This window comes from Electrona antarctica, assembly GCF_951216825.1.
Source record: "Electrona antarctica genome assembly, chromosome: 15".
Taxonomy (NCBI): Eukaryota; Metazoa; Chordata; class Actinopteri; order Myctophiformes; family Myctophidae; genus Electrona; species Electrona antarctica.
The window spans coordinates 19,936,332-19,948,231 of record NC_136796.1 but is presented as its reverse complement, the minus strand read 5'-3'; positions in this window follow the sequence as shown (position 1 = coordinate 19,948,231).

The window sequence follows — 11,900 nt, the reverse complement described above, 5'->3', positions numbered from 1 at the left end:
GTTCATCCCTCTACCGTTTGGTTTGATGTTCGACTGTGGTGGAAAACAACCATGTAGTACATTTACTCAAGTACTGTGTATAGCCTACCTGAGAACATGTTCTTGTTTGACTTGAGTATTTCCATTTTTCAATACATTATGCTACCTACTGCTGTACTACATATCTAACGTAAATATTGGAAGGTTTCTCCACTACTACTATTTGAAAATGTTACTTTGCAGATTTAGACTATTTTTTTTATAAAGCACAATTACGCACAGTAATTATGCTGCCATTTATAAATAGCCAATCTACAAGCTCACAAGGAGTCGTGATTGGATGTATTGCGTGAGCTTAGAGATCGGCTATTCTATTGAATAATACTTTTATACTATACTATTTAGAATATGTTGAATAGCCTAGAGGCCTTTTACTTGTAACTTGGGTATTTCTACAATTCGATCCTGCTACTTTTACTTAAGTAAAAAAAAAAGGGAAAAAAATGAGTGCTTCACTAGCTTAATGTTTCATTAAGTTTCAAATGTTTCGTCCATTCTACCGATTTGTTTGATGTTCCTCTCCGATGAACTTTCCCGCGCTACAGAGATCTGCTTTCTAATTGGCCGTGTCGGCATTCCAGGAGCGTGTGTCGCTCAGCTGCCTGCCGTCCAATAGGAGGAGGAGGAGGGGGGAGGCCTGGCGAGGCTAATGTCATCGGCGTGACGACGCAGCGAGAGAGTCGGGCCGTGTTCCATGCCATCGGGTGACGTCCTTGAGTGACGCTCAGAACCGGAACGGGAAAACACTCAAAGACAGAGAATGAGATGGAGGCAGACCGACGTCTGATGAAGAGCCGAGGGGCTCGAAAAGTCATGTCCACGAGACATGGCCAAAGCATTTCCAGGGGTCCCCGGCCAAAAACACTGAGAACTCCTGGTATAAGGAACCTTAATAAATATATATGTTTTAAGCTTTGGAGCATCACCCAGTGTGTGGACCTTACTTTTCTTCTTTTGTTACTACCTCGGCCCAGCACCTGGTTTTAAGTGAGTGGATGTGCATGCTTTATTGTACTTTTCTGTTTTTGTTTTTAGTAAAAGTATTGCCATGAAAATATACCTACATTACCAAAGTAAAAGTCCTAAAATCTTTCCAAATCTGTCCAACTATTTCTATAATAGCTGATCTACAAGCTCACAACTTGCCACATCCTTGGTTCTTAATTGTTACTGGTGGCTGACATTGTTGTATCAGTTGAGTACATATACTTAGTTACTTTCCTCCCCTGCTCGAGCCTTCACAATGTAACCGAGTGGGCGGGCCCCAAACCAGGAAATGACCCCCAGCAGCCTGTCGATCATTTAGGAACACTACTGTTCCTCTTCTACCAACACCTCTTGTTATTACACTGTGTGCGCGCGCATGTGTGTGTGTGTGGGTGTGCGTGTGCGTGCACGATGTGTGTTTGTGCGTGCGTGTCTAATTTCGGCCTTTGCCTATGGAAGTGCTACTTGTGTGTGCATGTTCTTGCAAGTCGCATGGTTAGCTGCACGTCCGTGCGTTTAGGTATACCCACATGCTTCTGATTCAAATAAAGGATGTAGATTCAGGGGCACCCCTGGGAATATGACTTAATGGGCCATATTTAGACAATCTATGGCGCACAGTCTAAATGCAGTGCCAGCGGTGTATCCGCCTCAATTTCACTGGTTAGACGTTATCTGTTCACAAAGCACAGTTTTAAGCTCAAAGTTTCATCCGTCTTGCTTAAGACTCTAATGTGTTTTGGATATAACATAAAATAGACCAATCAGAGTGCCTTCTCCCATTCCCTTTAAGATCTACAGTATAGGTGTGCTCGGGTACGCTTGAACCTTGGTGTTTACATAATGGATTGGAAGAGATGCCAACAATGTTCTGCTGAGGTTAAGTGGAGAGAGTGAGGTGAATTTACCGGCCGGTCGGCCCATGGGTCGGTCGGTCTTTCCGGCCCATGGGTCGGTCGGTGGGTCGGCCCATGGGTCGGTCGGTCGGTCGGCCCATGGGTCGGTCGGTGGGTCGGCCCATGGGTCGGTCGGTCGGTCGGCCCATGGGTCGGTCGGTCGGTCGGCCAATGGGTCCATGGGTCGGTCGGTGGGTCGGCCCATGGGCCGGTCGGTGGGTCGGCCCATGGGTCGGTCGGTGGGTCGGCCCATGGGTCGGTCGGTGGGTCGGCCCATGGGTCGGTCGGTCGGTCGGCCCATGGGTCGGTCGGTGGGTCGGCCCATGGGTCGGTCGGTCGGTCGGTCGGTCGGTCGGCCCATGGGTTGGTCGGTGGGTCGGCCCATGGGTCGGTCGGTCCATGGGTTGGTCGGTCGGTCGGCCCATACGTAAATTCACCTCGCTCCTGCTGGAGAAGTGATCATCAAGTAGCACTAATAATGTGATAAAGCTGAAATACTTCAGGAGTTAGGGTGTGCATGCAAAGAACCACGCCTTCCTCCACCAAATAGTCATGTGTCATGTGATCTAAATTGGCACTATGTAACTGTTTTTTAACTAATTAAATGTAATTTTGTCCAATTTTATCGTAGAGTTTATACAATTGGGGTGGTTGTAGACATTTAGAAATTGTCAAAGGTCACGTCTCACCTAGACACATGATTTGAAACCTGTTTTTAAGATAAGATTAAATTTATCCCCTGAGCAAGCAGGCAGGCTCTATTAGCTCAATGGTAAAAAAATATAATCAGCAATTGCCCACTAAGAAACCCGGTTCAAATCCAGGGTGGAAGAGGAAAGTTACATAGTGCAGCTTTAATAATCACTCAGCTCATAACTTTCTCAGTCTGTTTTTCTTTCTTTATTTAAACCACCAGTTAAAGCATGACAGACACTGCGGTCTGTGTGTCCCATATGTGCCCTTGTGTCGGAGCTCTATGGATATTGACGACTGTCAACTGCTGTTCATTGAATAGAGACAGATAAAGAAAGCCAGAGTGCAATGAATTCACAACATTCTGACATTCTGGCCTACATTCTTATTTTCAAAAGTGAACTGTACAGAACTTGTGTACTTGTAGTTACTTTCCACTACTGACTTTAAAGGAGGAGAGGGAACATAATATTCCCTAGCCCAGTCAAAGATACTGTGATGAATTAGATCCCCTAGTCTAAGCCAGATGCCAGGAGGACATCCATCTTTGAACCATGGACCCTCGACGATTACAGAACGGTTGCAAAATCACCCGCTCTTTACTCCTGTTTAGAGCTATCACCATGGCTACATCAATAGCTACTGTGTGTGTGTGTGTGTGTGTGTGTGTGTGTGCGTGCGTGCGTGCGTGCGTGCGTGTGTGTATGTGTGAGTGTATTTGTGTGTGTTTTGGAAGCTCCCGGCTGTCGAGGACGACAGTGACAGAATGTGAGACCGTTCCAAGCACACCAGTAATGGGATCACAGTAAGAGGTACAGAGCTTGTGAGGAAATCTTTTGTGGTTATTTAAAAAAAGAGAATTCTATCTGAGTTGCATCTAATTTATTTATTTATTTAATTTATTTAGCCTGTGTGGCAAGCTCCAAAAACTGTGGGATATCAGAAATGCTTAGAAAGAGAATAAAATCCGCACTCTCATTGTAGGAGTCTTGTTTAATAAAGTTAGGATCCAAAGTCAAAAGTCAAACCAGACAGGCGCCTTTCGGCACGCAGGCCTTCGATCGTCAGTGTTGGAATATTCCGACACTGGAATTTTACTACATTACTCCAGTTTTAGCTTCACTACATTGGTGTTATGACTCGAGTGTGTGTGACCCAAGGGCACAGCAAGGAAGAGGCAAATGGAAGGTTAAAGCCCACCTGGGTGTATTAACATTAACAACAAGGCTGCTCCAAACAGCTAAAGACCCAGAATCACAAAGACTTTTTGAAGATCTGGCACCGAGCTGCATGCAGGCCAGGCTTTTGTAGCCTCTGGAGGTGATTGCAGATGATGATCAGGTGCGGAGATTCGGAAAGGGAGACAAGTGTGCTGGGAATGTGCTTTAGAGCCCTCTGGTGGCGCTGAAGTGTCCAGAGAGGGCCGAGGCCACAGCACAGGGATCAAGGTCAAGGTAAACTTTATTGTCCACAAGGGAAATTTGTCTTGGGCTTTCACCCCAGCTACAGCCACACATAAAACATCAATGACAAACACAATACATTACAGAGGAAGACACAACATTACACAATTGCACACATGATGTGGATAATCTAGCCTCACACAGTTACTGCTGTTTCAGAGCCTCGTTCAACATCTTAGTTGATGCTGGTACAAACGATTTCTTAAATCTGATGTACTTCCACTTTGGTTCTTTGTATCTTCTCCCAGAGGGCAGAAGTACAAACTCGCCATTTAAAACATAGGTAACATCACTGACGGGTTTTTGTCTCCACCAGGACGAAGGCATGGGGAGAGAGTATGTTTTGCACTCCGTCCGTCCGTCCGTGTGTCCGTCCGTCCGTCCGTCTGTCCGTGTGTCCGTCTGTGAACAGCTAATCTCCGGCACTGTTAACCCGGTCGATGCCACATTTTGCACACACACTCCCTGGATGCCAACGATGAACCTCTGCCCCAAAATTTCCAGAACGGCCTGTTATAGCGCCACCAGGAGGCCGCTTTGTGCAAAACAAGTTTTTGGACAGTACACCTACAGATTTTGTCCAAACATCACGCACATTGGTACCCAGTCTCTCTAGAGCCATTCAACCAAACGGGTCTTTCAGATTTCTCAGACTCCATCCTGATTGGCTAAGATTGGCTTCCAAAGTTCGCAGGAGTGTTCAGTTTCAAACAAAATGCTGCAAATCATGAACACATCGTGTGATTTCCGTGAAATTGCGCACGCACATTCCCACTAGGCCGAGGAAGAAATGCCACATGAACATTTTCAACTCAGCCTCATGGTGGCGCTATAACTGGCCGAAAAGTGTTTTTACCTCCAACTGCACGGATTTGTGGATAACTTTGTATGCCAACTCCCTAGAGTCCAAGGAAAAACCTTTGCCTGGAATTTTTCACATCTGCTCTTTATAGCGCCACCAGGAGGCCGACATATGTAAAACACATTTTCTATTATTACTCCTTCAGATGTTATCCAAATTTCACGCAAATCGGTACACATGCTCTCCATAGTCATGTAATCCACCTTCATTGCCTACAATTGGCTTCTAAACTTTTCAGGAGTAGCCCGCTTGGTACCCGTTTTGTACAAATCGCCACAACTACTCAACGCAGCGTCCGATTTCGGTGAAACTGTGCATGCATATTCCCACTAGGCTGAGGAAAAAATGCCACTTGACAGTTTTCAAATCAGCCTCATGGTGGCGCTACAACAGGCCAAGCTGTGTCTCTCACACACACACACACACACACACACACACACACACACACACACACACACACACACAAACAAAACATGATTATATTACTCCTAAACATTTTGCCAAACATCACACACACTCCTATCCTCCTGGTGGAGACCTGTGCCCAGAAGGGCACTTTTTCTAGTTTAGCCTGTTTTAATGTAGCCTGCTCATAAATAGACTGCAGAGAGGGGAGTTGTCTTACCCCTATGATCTTCCCTGCAGTCTGCACCAATCTGAACAATTTGGACCTCAGTTGCACTGAGAGATTACCGAACCAAACTGTGATGCCAAACCTGACCAGGCTTTCCAAGACTGCTCGATAGAACACTAACATAAATCTTTGGTGTGGAGGCGATGGAGAGCTAAACGCAACAATTGTCTCCTGGTTGTTTTTAAGATCAACTAAAACTCAATGGTCTAGCTCTGGCACCTGCCTAGCTATATGACTGCCTGCCATATGTTCCAAACCGCCCCCCCTCAGGTCTTCTAGTGCTGACGTGCTAGAAGTGCATGCATCATGCCTACAATCAATGAATAAAAAACACGGTGAAGCAATTCTGCTTCCATGGCCTGATGGCTTGGAATAAACTCTCATTACACCTAAGGCAGTCAGCCTCGACCTATTTTTCACTCTTGCCTTTAGTTGATTTTTAATTATCTGTGTTGTTATTCATGTCCTCATGTCCTCCCCTGTTTGCCTTATTCACTGCCATTTTTGCTATATTATTCAGGGTGTTTTATGCTTTTGCTTCTTTCTTTTGCTTTATTGCTCTGTAAAGCACTTTGAGCTGCAGTTCATGTAATAAAAGGTGCTATACAAATAAAGTTGTATTATTATTGTTATTATTATTACATTTATCAAGTTTTGTGTGCATGAAACATAGTGACTATGGCCGGTGCACCAGGCCAAATTTCCGGGCCCCACCGTGCGGCCCATGGGGGCGTGAAAATTCAGGGGGGGGACTCTACATGTCCTCTGGGCCCGACTCTTCGCGTGGACACCACTTGTTCGCCCATCAGTCCAACGGATGACCCACACTGATTTGTTTCTCTTTGTTTATTATTATTACATTTTTAGGGCCCTATCTTGCAGTTCAAGCATAATTCCACAGGGTGGCAAAAACTATTAGAACAGTGCTCTGTGTACACCTCCCACAGTATGCTATGGGAAACAGTGTTTCTGATATAGTGACCTCCCGTGGACCCTCACGCACGCACGCACGCACGCACGCACGCACGCACGCACGCACGCACGCACGCACGCACGCACAGTTAGATGGCTATACTAGGCTGGATCTGGCTGGGAAAGGCTAGAATAGGGTCTACTAGGCTCTTGTCAGCCCTGTAGGTCCTCACGCTTGAGATGAACCACTGTAGTGAGTACACAGGCCATAGTTTTTACATGAGTTTGGGTGCACGGCCAATAGTTTTACATAGACTATAGTACAGTAATGTCCTGTAGGTCCACAGTATGCTATGGGAAACAGTGTTTCTGATATAGTGACCTCCCGTGGACCCGCACGCACGCACGCACGCACGCACGCACGCACACACGCACGCACGCGTGTATAGGGTCTACTAGGCTGTACTAGGCTCTTGTCAACCCTGTAGGTCCTCACGCTTGAGATGAACCACTGTGTACACAGGCCATAGTTTTTACATGAGTTTGGGTGCACGGCCAATAGTTTTACATAGGCTATAGTACAGTAATGTCTCGTACAGCCTAGTCCAGCCTAGTCCAGCCTAGTACAGCCTAGTCCAGTCTAGTCCAGCCTAGTCCAGCCTAGTGCAGCCTAGTACAGCCTAGTCAATCTTAGTACAGCCTAGTCCACCCTAGTACAGCCTAGTGCAGCCTAGGCCAGCCTAGGCCAGCCTAGTCCAGCCTAGTACAGCCTAGTCCACCCTAGTACAGCCTAGTCCAGCCTAGTGCAGCCTAGTCCAGCCTAGACCAGCCTAGTCCAGCCTAGTCCAGACTTGAGAAGCCTAGTCCAGCCTAGAGCAGCCTAGTCCAGCCTAGTACAGCCTAGTCCACCCTAGTACAGCCTAGTCCAGCCTAGTACAGCCTAGTCCAGCCTAGTGCAGCCTAGTCCAGCCTAGACCAGCCTAGTCCAGCCTAGTCCAGACTTACACAGTTAGATGGCTATACTAGGCTGGATCTGGCTGGGAAAGGCTAGAATAGGGTCTACTAGGCTCTTGTCAGCCCTGTAGGTCCTCACGCTTGAGATGAACCACTGTAGTGTGTACACAGGCCATAGTTTTTACATGAGTTTGGGTGCACGGCCAATAGTTTTACATAGACTATAGTACAGTAATGTCCTGTAGGTCCACAGTATGCTATGGGAAACAGTGTTTCTGATATAGTGACCTCCCGTGGACCCGCACGCACGCACGCACGCACGCACGCACGCACGCACGCACGCACGCACGCACGCACGCGTGTATAGGGTCTACTAAGCTGTACTAGGCTCTTGTCAACCCTGTAGGTCCTCACGCTTGAGATGAACCACTGTGTACACAGGCCATAGTTTTTACATGAGTTTGGGTGCACGGCCAATAGTTTTACATAGGCTATAGTACAGTAATGTCTCGTACAGCCTAGTCCAGCCTAGTCCAGCCTAGTACAGCCTAGTCCAGTCTAGTCCAGCCTAGTCCAGCCTAGTGCAGCCTAGTACAGCCTAGTCCATCTTAGTACAGCCTAGTCCACCCTAGTACAGCCTAGTGCAGCCTAGGCCAGCCTAGTCCAGCCTAGTACAGCCTAGTCCACCCTAGTACAGCCTAGTCCAGCCTAGTGCAGCCTAGTCCAGCCTAGACCAGCCTAGTCCAGCCTAGTCCAGACTTGAGAAGCCTAGTCCAGCCTAGAGCAGCCTAGTCCAGCCTAGTACAGCCTAGTCCACCCTAGTACAGCCTAGTCCAGCCTAGTACAGCCTAGTCCAGCCTAGTGCAGCCTAGTCCAGCCTAGACCAGCCTAGTCCAGCCTAGTCCAGACTTACACAGTTAGATGGCTATACTAGGCTGGATCTGGCTGGGAAAGGCTAGAATAGGGTCTACTAGGCTCTTGTCAGCCCTGTAGGTCCTCACGCTCGAGATGAACCACTGTAGTGTGTACACAGGCCATAGTTTTTACATGAGTTTGGGTGCACGGCCAATAGTTTTACATAGACTATAGTACAGTAATGTCCTGTAGGTCCACAGTATGCTATGGGAAACAGTGTTTCTGATATAGTGACCTCCCGTGGACCCGCACGCACGCACGCACGCACGCACGCACACACGCACGCACGCGTGTATAGGGTCTACTAGGCTGTACTAGGCTCTTGTCAACCCTGTAGGTCCTCACGCTTGAGATGAACCACTGTGTACACAGGCCATAGTTTTTACATGAGTTTGGGTGCACGGCCAATAGTTTTACATAGGCTATAGTACAGTAATGTCTCGTACAGCCTAGTCCAGCCTAGTCCAGCCTAGTACAGCCTAGTCCAGTCTAGTCCAGCCTAGTCCAGCCTAGTGCAGCCTAGTACAGCCTAGTCCATCTTAGTACAGCCTAGTCCACCCTAGTACAGCCTAGTGCAGCCTAGGCCAGCCTAGGCCAGCCTAGTCCAGCCCAGTACAGCCTAGTCCACCCTAGTACAGCCTAGTCCAGCCTAGTGCAGCCTAGTCCAGCCTAGACCAGCCTAGTCCAGCCTAGTCCAGACTTGAGAAGCCTAGTCCAGCCTAGAGCAGCCTAGTCCAGCCTAGTACAGCCTAGTCCACCCTAGTACAGCCTAGTCCAGCCTAGTACAGCCTAGTCCAGCCTAGTGCAGCCTAGTCCAGCCTAGACCAGCCTAGTCCAGCCTAGTCCAGACTTACACAGTTAGATGGCTATACTAGGCTGGATCTGGCTGGGAAAGGCTAGAATAGGGTCTACTAGGCTCTTGTCAGCCCTGTAGGTCCTCACGCTTGAGATGAACCACTGTAGTGTGTACACAGGCCATAGTTTTTACATGAGTTTGGGTGCACGGCCAATAGTTTTACATAGACTATAGTACAGTAATGTCCTGTAGGTCCACAGTATGCTATGGGAAACAGTGTTTCTGATATAGTGACCTCCCGTGGACCCGCACGCACGCACGCACGCACGCACGCACGCACGCACGCACGCACGCACGCACGCACGCACGCACGCACGCACGCGTGTATAGGGTCTACTAGGCTGTACTAGGCTCTTGTCAACCCTGTAGGTCCTCACGCTTGAGATGAACCACTGTGTACACAGGCCATAGTTTTTACATGAGTTTGGGTGCACGGCCAATAGTTTTACATAGGCTATAGTACAGTAATGTCTCGTACAGCCTAGTCCAGCCTAGTCCAGCCTAGTACAGCCTAGTCCAGTCTAGTCCAGCCTAGTCCAGCCTAGTGCAGCCTAGTACAGCCTAGTCCATCTTAGTACAGCCTAGTCCACCCTAGTACAGCCTAGTGCAGCCTAGGCCAGCCTAGTCCAGCCTAGTACAGCCTAGTCCACCCTAGTACAGCCTAGTCCAGCCTAGTGCAGCCTAGTCCAGCCTAGACCAGCCTAGTCCAGCCTAGTCCAGACTTGAGAAGCCTAGTCCAGCCTAGAGCAGCCTAGTCCAGCCTAGTACAGCCTAGTCCACCCTAGTACAGCCTAGTCCAGCCTAGTACAGCCTAGTCCAGCCTAGTGCAGCCTAGTCCAGCCTAGACCAGCCTAGTCCAGCCTAGTCCAGACTTACACAGTTAGATGGCTATACTAGGCTGGATCTGGCTGGGAAAGGCTAGAATAGGGTCTACTAGGCTCTTGTCAGCCCTGTAGGTCCTCACGCTCGAGATGAACCACTGTAGTGTGTACACAGGCCATAGTTTTTACATGAGTTTGGGTGCACGGCCAATAGTTTTACATAGACTATAGTACAGTAATGTCCTGTAGGTCCACAGTATGCTATGGGAAACAGTGTTTCTGATATAGTGACCTCCCGTGGACCCGCACGCACGCACGCACGCACGCACGCACGCACGCACACACGCACGCACGCGTGTATAGGGTCTACTAGGCTGTACTAGGCTCTTGTCAACCCTGTAGGTCCTCACGCTTGAGATGAACCACTGTGTACACAGGCCATAGTTTTTACATGAGTTTGGGTGCACGGCCAATAGTTTTACATAGGCTATAGTACAGTAATGTCTCGTACAGCCTAGTCCAGCCTAGTCCAGCCTAGTACAGCCTAGTCCAGTCTAGTCCAGCCTAGTCCAGCCTAGTGCAGCCTAGTACAGCCTAGTCCATCTTAGTACAGCCTAGTCCACCCTAGTACAGCCTAGTGCAGCCTAGGCCAGCCTAGGCCAGCCTAGTCCAGCCTAGTACAGCCTAGTCCACCCTAGTACAGCCTAGTCCAGCCTAGTGCAGCCTAGTCCAGCCTAGACCAGCCTAGTCCAGCCTAGACCAGACTTGAGAAGCCTAGTCCAGCCTAGAGCAGCCTAGTCCAGCCTAGTACAGCCTAGTCCACCCTAGTACAGCCTAGTCCAGCCTAGTACAGCCTAGTCCAGCCTAGTGCAGCCTAGTCCAGCCTAGACCAGCCTAGTCCAGCCTAGTCCAGACTTACACAGTTAGATGGCTATACTAGGCTGGATCTGGCTGGGAAAGGCTAGAATAGTGTCTACTAGGCTCTTGTCAGCCCTGTAGGTCCTCACGCTTGAGATGAACCACTGTAGTGTGTACACAGGCCATAGTTTTTACATGAGTTTGGGTGCACGGCCAATAGTTTTACATAGACTATAGTACAGTAATGTCCTGTAGGTCCACAGTATGCTATGGGAAACAGTGTTTCTGATATAGTGACCTCCCGTGGACCCGCACGCACGCACGCACGCACGCACGCACGCACGCATGCACGCACGCACGCACGCACGCACGCACGCACAGTTAGATACAGGCTATACTAGGCTGGATCTGGCTGGGAAAGGCTAGAATAGGGTCTACTAGGCTGTACTAGGCTCTTGTCAATCCTGTAGGTCCTCACGCTTGAGATGAACCACTGTGTACACAGGCCATAGTTTTTACATGAGTTTGGGTGCACGGCCAATAGTTTTACATAGGCTATAGTACAGTAATATCTCGTACAGCCTAGTCCAGCCTAGTCCAGCCTAGTACAGCCTAGTCCAGTCTAGTCCAGCCTAGTCCAGCCTAGTGCAGCCTAGTACAGCCTAGTCCATCTTAGTACAGCCTAGTCCACCCTAGTACAGCCTAGTGCAGCCTAGTCCAGCCTAGACCAGCCTAGTCCAGCCTAGTCCAGACTTGAGAAGCCTAGTCCAGCCTAGAGCAGCCTAGTCCAGCCTAGTACAGCCTAGTCCACCCTAGTACAGCCTAGTCCAGCCTAGTACAGCCTAGTCCAGCCTAGTGCAGCCTAGTCCAGCCTAGACCAGCCTAGTCCAGCCTAGTCCAGACTTACACAGTTAGATGGCTATACTAGGCTGGATCTGGCTGGGAAAGGCTAGAATAGGGTCTACTAGGCTCTTGTCAGCCCTGTAGGTCCTCACGCTTGAGATGAACCA